Source organism: Rhagoletis zephyria, unplaced genomic scaffold (genome assembly GCF_001687245.7).
Source record: "Rhagoletis zephyria isolate East Lansing unplaced genomic scaffold, Rhagoletis_zephyria_1.1 Rzeph_scaffold_00039, whole genome shotgun sequence".
Classification (NCBI taxonomy): Eukaryota; Metazoa; Arthropoda; class Insecta; order Diptera; family Tephritidae; genus Rhagoletis; species Rhagoletis zephyria.
In genome coordinates, this window is record NW_016157123.1 from 205,516 (window position 1) to 215,518 (window position 10,003).

Here is a 10,003-nt window from a genome sequence, read left to right on the forward strand (position 1 = left end):
AGTGATGCGCCCTAATGTACTTATCGACTGCTGCTGAGTGGAAGAGATCGACCTATCTCGGCAGCCAGTTCGAAAACGCCCTATGTATATCAAAAAACTTTTTAAGAACGCCCTATTTCAGAATTCGTTTCAAAAATGCCCTATCTCAGCTGCCGATTCAAAAACGCCCTATCGCAGCACATTTTCAATACATTTTGAAGTGAGATAGGGCGTTGTTAAACCAAATTTTGAGATATGGTGTTTTTCAATAAAAATCTGAAATGGGGCGTTCTTGAAACGTTTTTTGAGATAGGGCCGTCGATATTTACATATTGTCACCCTATTTTAGAATTTGATTGAAAAACGCCCTATCTCAGAATTCAGTTCAAAAACGCCCTATCTCAGCACATTTTCAATGTATGTACATATTTTCGTTTGAGATAGGGCGTTCTTCTACCAAATTCTGAAATAGGGTGCTTTTCAATAAAATTCCGAGTTGGGGCGTTCTTGAAAAGTTTTCTGAGATAGTACGTTTTCACACTGGCTGCCGAGATAGGGCGATCTACCAATCAGCCATCGATATATCGTACTTTTGATGCAAGACTGTGATAATCCAAAAAATATACATACAAGTTTTAGTTAAGTACAAATGCATAAAATTTCATAGCTTTATTGAATAACGATGGCTTATTTTTCGACTTTACTTTTATTAAACTTCGAGTTAACTTCTTTATCGTTACGAAGACATTGTATATGTATATGTATATTGAAAAAAAGCGTGGTGTAAAGGATACTTTTGCAAAAAGGTAAGGAAACTTTAGAAAATAACCTGTGTACTTACTTACACACTTATGTATGTACTTATAACCGGAAGAAAGGTCAAAGGACAGTAAAACAAGATAGGAAGTCCGCAAGAATTGGACAAAAAAAAAAATTAAAACGAAACTAAAAACTGACAGGAAAAGAAAAAGGCGAAAAGTTTATTGCAGGCAGCTTGAGGCCAAATGAACAAAAAAAAATGCCAGTGAGTGACAGGGAATATTAGTGAAGGGACAAAATTTTCGTTTACTGGCAAAACAACTTTCAAGTGAAAGCATGCGGAGAAGACACAAAGTGTACAGTATACATACATACCTACCTACATACATATGTAAGCACATACATACATATGTACATAGGTAAGTACTAGAACTCGCACAAAGCTGTCTCGCCCCAAGCCCAGTGTAATGGCCCGTGGCCCGTTGGCCCACGCTGAAATACGGGTTTGCCCTTTTAGTACACCAAAAGCGAAAGACTGACAACCCCTATACCCAAAAAAACCAGACCGAAAACCCAAAGACAACAACTAAATACATACATACATATGTACCCTTTGTATGTATATGAGTACAAGCGCCAAGCGCCAGCACCAGACAGCAGCAACACTCAGCAGTTGCAGAACGGCAGTAGCAACTTTAATGTCGAACGATAAGAGAATTCGAAAGCAGTCACAGCTGACGACGCGTCGTCGCAATCGCTGCCCTCTGTCACTGCCGCAGTCGGCCTAAAATAACATGCATACACACATACATATCTACTGTATGTATTTATAATAAAAAATCAGTAAAGTGATGGTAAGCTAAACTGTGGAGCAGAGGCGAAACAGTCAAACCGAAATACAGCCACTTCGACCGAACTGAGACTGAAATGAGCCGACGACGCAACGAAATGGAACAGCAGCACAACAGCCAGTGTGGTTAAGTTGTAGAAGCTAAGGGGAGCGAAATGCAAAGGGTGGTTGTCGGCAGTATCTTGCACTGAGTTTATACCATGCTTACTTACATAAATTCACACTTATGTATGTATGTACATATGTATGTATGTATGTGCCTGTAATTTTGTGATTGTGGCTGTTCTGTGCTCGTTATTTTTGTTGTTTTTCAAGTAAATTTCTTGTTGCTACAGCTGGAGTTCGTTGCAAGCGAGAAGGCCGCACTGGGAGTGTACATATTTACATACATATGTACATACAGGGTGTAGTGAGGTGGAAAGCACGAAGCAGCATAAATGAATTCGAAGACATGCGACAGTGGGGCTGTGAAATGGAAACATCTACATACCCAATTTGCCATAGAGCGAGGACGAGTTCGAAACGACGTCGTTACGATGTCGGTCTGGTGAAGTCGTTTGGGTGAACTCGAAAAGACGTCGAAACGAATTAATTTTTCTATACAAAATTTGTATTCTATTTTACTAAAATTTTATGAGTTACAAAACTGCTTTATATTTTTTTCTTTTAATTCAGATTGAAAAGTTGGAAATTTTTAGGAGTGCTTGCTGATTTTTATTTTTATTTTTTTTTTTATATATGTATATTTCACAGAATGTGAAATTGGATTTGTATGGTTTTTGTTAAAGATTTTGAGCATTGCTTTTTCTATGCATATCGTTTTTGCTGTTCGCCGGCGAACTGTGCTTTTCTTCCGACGGCGAGTTCGCCGGCGAGTCGTTGGCGAACAAATTGTTCACCAGAACGAGTCGGAACCGACGTCGTTACTAAGACGTTTGGCAAATTGGGTAGGTACATATATCAAAGTATGTATAGATATGTAAGATTGTATGCATGTGTTTAGAAGGCATATGTACAAACGTATGTATGGATGTATCTATGTATGTATTCCTGCCGCTGATAAGTAACGATAAAGCAAATATAGGCATACAAGTTTGAACAATGCATATGTGTACATATGTACATACAAGTGTAAATATGCATTTAAATATATGTACATATGTACATATTTATGTACAATGTAGGTACATATGTAGATATGTATGTATGAATATTTTTAGACGTTTTTTTGGTGTCAGCAAAATTAAAAAAAAAAACGGAAAGAAAAGTGGCAGGATAAAAAGGACATCAGTAAATGAGAATACACACATATATATGTATGTACTTCAGAAGATGGCAAAGAAGTGGAAATGTGAAATGCGAGCTCACAATTCCAATGTGTTGCAAAAGCAAACTTCCCGTCCCATGGACGGATGGACGACAAGCCAGACACAAAGGCACAGTGCAGAATGTAAGCACAAAGCGAATTCGCAAACGCGGTCGACAGGGAAGGTACAATAACATACACACATAACAACATTAACAGCACAAGGAACTCGAAAACAAACGCATATTAACAGATGCAAAAGCAAATGCGCGTTTGTATGTATCTACAAAGTAAATGCAAACAAAAGTACATGCAGCCCTACATACATTTTTTATTTAGTTCTATACATAGCACACTTTCAGTCATACAAACCAAATTGCTTTTGCTTGCAAACAGAAAGTCTGCCGCATATGCTACGTGAAATGCAGAAGCCAAGCCAAGGACCAAATGAATAGAGCAAAAGCACGAACAAAGGAGCCAGCAAGGAAGCAAACACAACTTGCACAGTGGGTCCATTTCAGCTTCTAAGGAATGGAAAACTAAATCATTTAATTTATCTTCTGCGTGATAATATTCGTAGAAAATTACATTTCTATACAAAAATTACTTCATTTTAACCTAAAACCCTAAAATAAAATATCGACCGATGAGTAGAAGATCGACCTATTCCGTAGTCAGCTCGAAAACGCCCTATCTCAAAAGAACTTTTCAAGAACGCTCTATTTCACAATTTTCTTGAACGTCTATCTCAGAATGCGGTTCAAAAACGCCCTATCTCACTTCAAAATGTTTTGAAAATGTGCTGATATAGGGCGTTTTTGAATCGGTAGCTGAGATAGGGCGTTTTTGAAACGAATTCTGAAATAGGGCGTTCTTCAACCAAATTCTGAAATAGCGCACTCTTAAACAGTTTTTTGAGATAGAGCGTTTTCGAGCTGGCTACTGAGATAGGTCGATCCTCCACTCAGCAGTCGATATAATGTTATTTATTATTAGCAACAAGCCAAACCATATTAGATAACCCTAAAGTTTAAGTGCACAGCACATTGTGGGGCGGAAAGACTTTTCTTCTGAAAATTGCATGTAATAGCAAGACACTTAGTTAAAATTAAACAAGTAAGAGCAGCGCTGTCTTCGGCTATGCCGAAGGCTTCATACCTTTCATGAACATCTGAAAATTTTACTTTGACAGATTACTGCATTTGAAAAAATTTATGTATTTACAGAATACATACATAGATAGAGGAGATACATATATTTATGAAAAACCATATCTAAACAATCGGAGGTATGGAATATATACCTTATATTATCACCAATATAAGTGATTTTAACTGCTATGTGATCGGTATGTAAACCGATAACACAATTTAATGGGTTTAGACTCCTACATAAAGGAGTCGTAATAACTGGTATCTGAACAATCAGAGGTTTAAGAGATAAAGTTTATACATCATATATTTTGACGATTTTCTCAGTAGACTTTGTATTATTATTTATAGAATAGCTTACGAATTTTGGCAGTCCAAATAAAGGAGTTTGACAGTAAAACCCCATATCTGAACAATCAATTGTATGGAGGATATAAATAGGCTACCGTGACCCGCTTTTTGTTAGTTTTACTGCAAACTTTCTGTTGGTAAAAAAATATTGCGAAATTCATGTTTCTAGCTGCATATATGGAGAAGTTATAACACAGAATCACGAATCTGAACAATCAGTTGTATGGAGGCTTTAGGTTATAGCGACCCGATCTTCGCCATTTTCACTGTAAGTATTTTTTTGATAACGGGTGGAAATATTGCGAAATGTTATGTTTCCAGCTGCATAAACGGAGGAGTAATAACGAAAATTCTCATAACTGAACAATCAGTTATGAACAATATATGTTATAGAGACCCGATCTTTGTTCCTAGCTGCATAAATGGAGAAGTTATCGGAAAAAATCTCATATCTGAACAATCTGTTATATGGAGGCTATAGGTTATAGCGACCCGATCTTCGTCATTTTCACTGAAAGCATTCTTTGATAATGAGTGACAACAGTGCCGAATTTCATGTTCCTAGCTACTTAGATGGAGGAGTTATAACGAAAAATCATATATCTGAACAATCAGTTGTATGGGGGCTATAGGTTATAGTGACCGGATCTTTGTAATTTTCATTTTAAGTTTTCTGTTGATAATGGGTGGAAGTATTGCAAAATTTCATGTTCCTAGCTGCATAAATGAAGAAGTTATAATGAAATATCTCATATCTGAACAATCAGTTGTATGGGAGCTATATGTTATAGTGGTCCGAATCGTCCGGTTCCGACAGATGATTAATACATTATAAAAATACATCCACCTGCCAAATTTCATCCGGATACCTCGAAAACTGAGAGACTAGATTGCATGCAAACAGACGGCAGACGGGCATGGCTAAATGATCACTNGGAGGTATGGAATATATACCTTATATTATCACCAATATAAGTGATTTTAACTGCTATGTGATCGGTATGTAAACCGATAACACAATTTAATGGGTTTAGACTCCTACATAAAGGAGTCGTAATAACTGGTATCTGAACAATCAGAGGTTTAAGAGATAAAGTTTATACATCATATATTTTGACGATTTTCTCAGTAGACTTTGTATTATTATTTATAGAATAGCTTACGAATTTTGGCAGTCCAAATAAAGGAGTTTGACAGTAAAACCCCATATCTGAACAATCAATTGTATGGAGGATATAAATAGGCTACCGTGACCCGCTTTTTGTTAGTTTTACTGCAAACTTTCTGTTGGTAAAAAAATATTGCGAAATTCATGTTTCTAGCTGCATATATGGAGAAGTTATAACACAGAATCACGAATCTGAACAATCAGTTGTATGGAGGCTTTAGGTTATAGCGACCCGATCTTCGCCATTTTCACTGTAAGTATTTTTTTGATAACGGGTGGAAATATTGCGAAATGTTATGTTTCCAGCTGCATAAACGGAGGAGTAATAACGAAAATTCTCATAACTGAACAATCAGTTATGAACAATATATGTTATAGAGACCCGATCTTTGTTCCTAGCTGCATAAATGGAGAAGTTATCGGAAAAAATCTCATATCTGAACAATCTGTTATATGGAGGCTATAGGTTATAGCGACCCGATCTTCGTCATTTTCACTGAAAGCATTCTTTGATAATGAGTGACAACAGTGCCGAATTTCATGTTCCTAGCTACTTAGATGGAGGAGTTATAACGAAAAATCATATATCTGAACAATCAGTTGTATGGGGGCTATAGGTTATAGTGACCGGATCTTTGTAATTTTCATTTTAAGTTTTCTGTTGATAATGGGTGGAAGTATTGCAAAATTTCATGTTCCTAGCTGCATAAATGAAGAAGTTATAATGAAATATCTCATATCTGAACAATCAGTTGTATGGGAGCTATATGTTATAGTGGTCCGAATCGTCCGGTTCCGACAGATGATTAATACATTATAAAAATACATCCACCTGCCAAATTTCATCCGGATACCTCGAAAACTGAGAGACTAGATTGCATGCAAACAGACGGCAGACGGGCATGGCTAAATGATCACTGAAGTATACATTTTAATAGGTCTATCTCTTCTTATTCTGGTACTTACAAACATCGGACCAAAGTTATAATACCATTTCATGCTCATGAAAGGTATAAAAAGGAGGAGGTTATAAATTCGACCACGTTTTATTTATCGTAAAGGTGGGACCCAAGTGCAATTGGAAATTGCTCTAAAAAATCCCGTTGAGTTAGCATGAATAAAGTGTATTCGTATAAAAATTACATCTTTCGGAATTCATTAATTAATAAAACAATTAAAAATAAAATAAGATAATAATTGGCTTCTAGCTTACAACTTATTAATTTTTATTATTGGGTCAAAAAGACCAAAAACATTGTGGGAATGTGTAAGTACGGAACAAAGCAGAAATGTTAAGCTGCCAAGAGAAAAATATGTTCAGTAGAATTTTTTTACTGCAGTTTGCACAACCTCCTTTGGCAGTAACTTCATCATATTTCATGCACTGTGCAAGTAAATTTTCACGAGCGCCAGCTCTGTTAATGTGCTTCAGCTGTATTTATTAACAACCATACAAACGAGTCATAGAAGTTCGGTTTGTATACGGAATGAAGGGAAAAACGCAAGCTGCTGCTAGCATACTTCAATATATAGATAGAGTTGTTGCAGTTGCTTTTGTATGTGCCAAGTCTGCCGGCGTTTCGTTGTCACTACAACATTGCATGGCTGTTATTTGCTTTGCTGTTACTTCTGCTCGTTCGTTACTAATGTTGTCGCGGTCGCAGTTGTTTGCTGGCTGTTGTTCTTGTTGTTTGCGGGTGATATGCCGCATGGCAATGGATGGATCTGTCGAACAGAACACAGGCAGGCAGGCAGGCAAGTAATCTGGAAAGCCGTTACGGGGACGAAATGAAGCAATGTAAAAAAGCAAAGCGAACGAACGTAGAGCAAAAGCAGAGCGCAGCGATAAAAAATACCCATTAAAGCGATTGGAGTTGGACCTACAATACGAGATATGTGCATACATATGTACATATCTAGGCATGGATGTATGTATGCATAAACAAATATGCATATGTGCTTAAAAGGTATTGAAATAGAAAAGGGAGCAAAATTAGCAGAGCTACATACATATGTATATATGCGCTATGGATGCATGCATATATATATTTTCATATATATACCCTTATGTCTATATGTATGTATGTACACATGACGTTCGCATGACGAAATATGAAACGAGAGAAAACGCTGATGAATACATTTCGAAAGCAAAAAGGGAAATAGGAAAGGTTTTTTGTTTACAGCAAATTGGATGGTAAAATAATGGCGAGTAGTGGCAGGGAGTTTGGCAGCAAAAAGATTGTAAAGGCGGTGGTGGGTTTTTGGTAGCTGATCGTGCACAAGTTTCATATTTCAAATGTACAAATAATAAAAAGGGGCAAGGGATTCTTTTCCTTTTACCTTTTAAGCACTTAATGTGCGCCGACTTGCTTTTGGTTGCTGCTACAACGAAGGACGACTACCACCACTGATTGGCAAGCATCATACTGCTGATGCCAGCTGCTGATGATGAGGTGGGAAAATAGTAAGTGAATCCGGACGCAGCACGCATATGGTAATCCATTAAAGTTTGTTTATAATCCAAATGTGGGCGCCAAAATTCAAATTCATATGAAAATATTTGTTCACTGATTGCTAATTAATGCGGGTTTGCACTTTTATTTGGATACTTAAATTGTTTTTTTTTGTTTATTTTATTAACTGCACTTTTATTTGGTGCATTTAACACTTTGCAGAAATGTAACGCCAACTCTTTTAAAATGCACTTTGCACAGATTTTATTGCAATTTATTATTCTTCAGCTTTGTTGTTATATTTTAAAGAGCACAACTAATTCAATATGTATGCACTTTTAACTAAATTGCATACCAAGTAGACGCGCATATCAACCACCTTTTCCACTTTATATTCTTATTCATTAAAATTCATCCGAACAATGCACTGCGCGCACACTACTTTTCCAACTATGTACTTCTTTTATTCTCTTATGTTTTGAGCACACTTTTATCACCTTACTTTGCTTCTCATTACGTGCGGCACAGCAAACAAATGCACGCACACACACACACACAGGCTACACGGTTCGAAAACTAAAATGCCAAAGGTAGCAAGTAGCTGCTAGCTGCTGCCTGCCGCCGAAAAACGTGACAGCCGTATTTGAAACACTCCGAAACGAAAAATTATTATCAGCGCAAGCACCCTGGTGGTAGCGGGGTACGTGCGTGTGTCCATATAACGCACACTGTGAGTTTCATACGTAAACAGCGTTGCTAATGCGACGGTGCCACTAGCAAACAGACTTCAACGACTGCTAATGTTGCTGCTGCAGCGACAGCCACGGCGCTCAAAAAACATAGATATTCCACTCTGCAGCAAGCAAATGTGGGCTTACGCACACACATTCACATATGTATATGCATGTACACACACACACACACACACACACAAAGCGCACTCAACGGCACATGAACAGCTTCATTTGACTGCGCGTAGCTCTGCTTCTTCTTCCTCCTCTTCACTTATATTTAGTCAGTGCGACTAGTTGAAATTGGTGACTTTGACTAAATTACTTTTTTTTCAGTCGTTACCAAATTTTCTACAACTTATCTAATAAAGTGTAATTATTTTCACCTCACTTCCATTAATTAAAATTTTTATTGCTATCTGCTTATTAGTATTTGATTTAGTTTTTTAAAATAGCACTTGATATCTCTCCCTCAATATGGAAAACGACGGCCACACAATCATTCGGCAAACACTACCGTACAACTCAACGTTTCGCGTAGAAATGAACTCGACGCTCCGACTCGCTGTAGCCGTGAACCAACTCAAAAGCACTCAATTATTATATACACATAAAAAGTGCTTATATACAAGCGTTACTTGTTTATCTACAAGCTAAGCTGCTTATATGTACATATATATATGTGTGTATATATAAACATACAGAAGCATAAGCATATTTATGCTCCACAGTGATGACGTCTTTGTTGCGACTCCCGTGTTCATATTATACATACACATTTGTGTGCAGCCATTCCGTTCTCCCTTCTCTATATACATACAAATATCTAGTGCTCTGTGGCAGCAGCAGCGCCAACTACCTCGCTAAACCACTACTCGTTTATTTACTGCCCATCCCCTTAATTCGTTCTTCATACACTCACCACTCACTCACTCATTCGTATTCCATTTCAGCCATTTACTCATTCGCCTTCGCAATCACTCTCTCGCTCATTCACATGCATCAATGCAACCGCACTCACACCACAGCCTATGAAGTGCAGCCATTCGGCCAGCCCAGTCCAGAGTAACTCCGTTACTCTTCGCTGCGAAAATGCGGTCGCTATGATTTTGGTTCGACAATTTCGCTGCTGCTGCTAGTTCGTACTCTTTTGGTTGGTCTCAGTTTTGAGTGGCAATGTGTTGATTCGCTCTTTTTGGCAAAAAGTTTTTGCTCAGCTTTGCGCCGCCATGGGTGAGTGTACTGGCTGACA

General features: G+C 37.6%; 1 protein-coding gene across 1 annotated transcript in view; it reads right to left on the bottom strand.

Annotated features, from left to right (window-relative positions):
* Psc (Posterior sex combs) overlaps nucleotides 1-9,278 on the bottom strand; it is a 35,308-nt gene extending 26,030 nt beyond the window's left edge. Inside the window, exon 1 of the mRNA XM_017620602.1 lies at nucleotides 7,908-9,278. The gene's annotated coding sequence lies outside the window, so the exon portion shown is untranslated. The remainder of the gene's footprint in view (nucleotides 1-7,907) is intronic.
* Nucleotides 9,279-10,003: the final 725 nt, after the last annotated feature.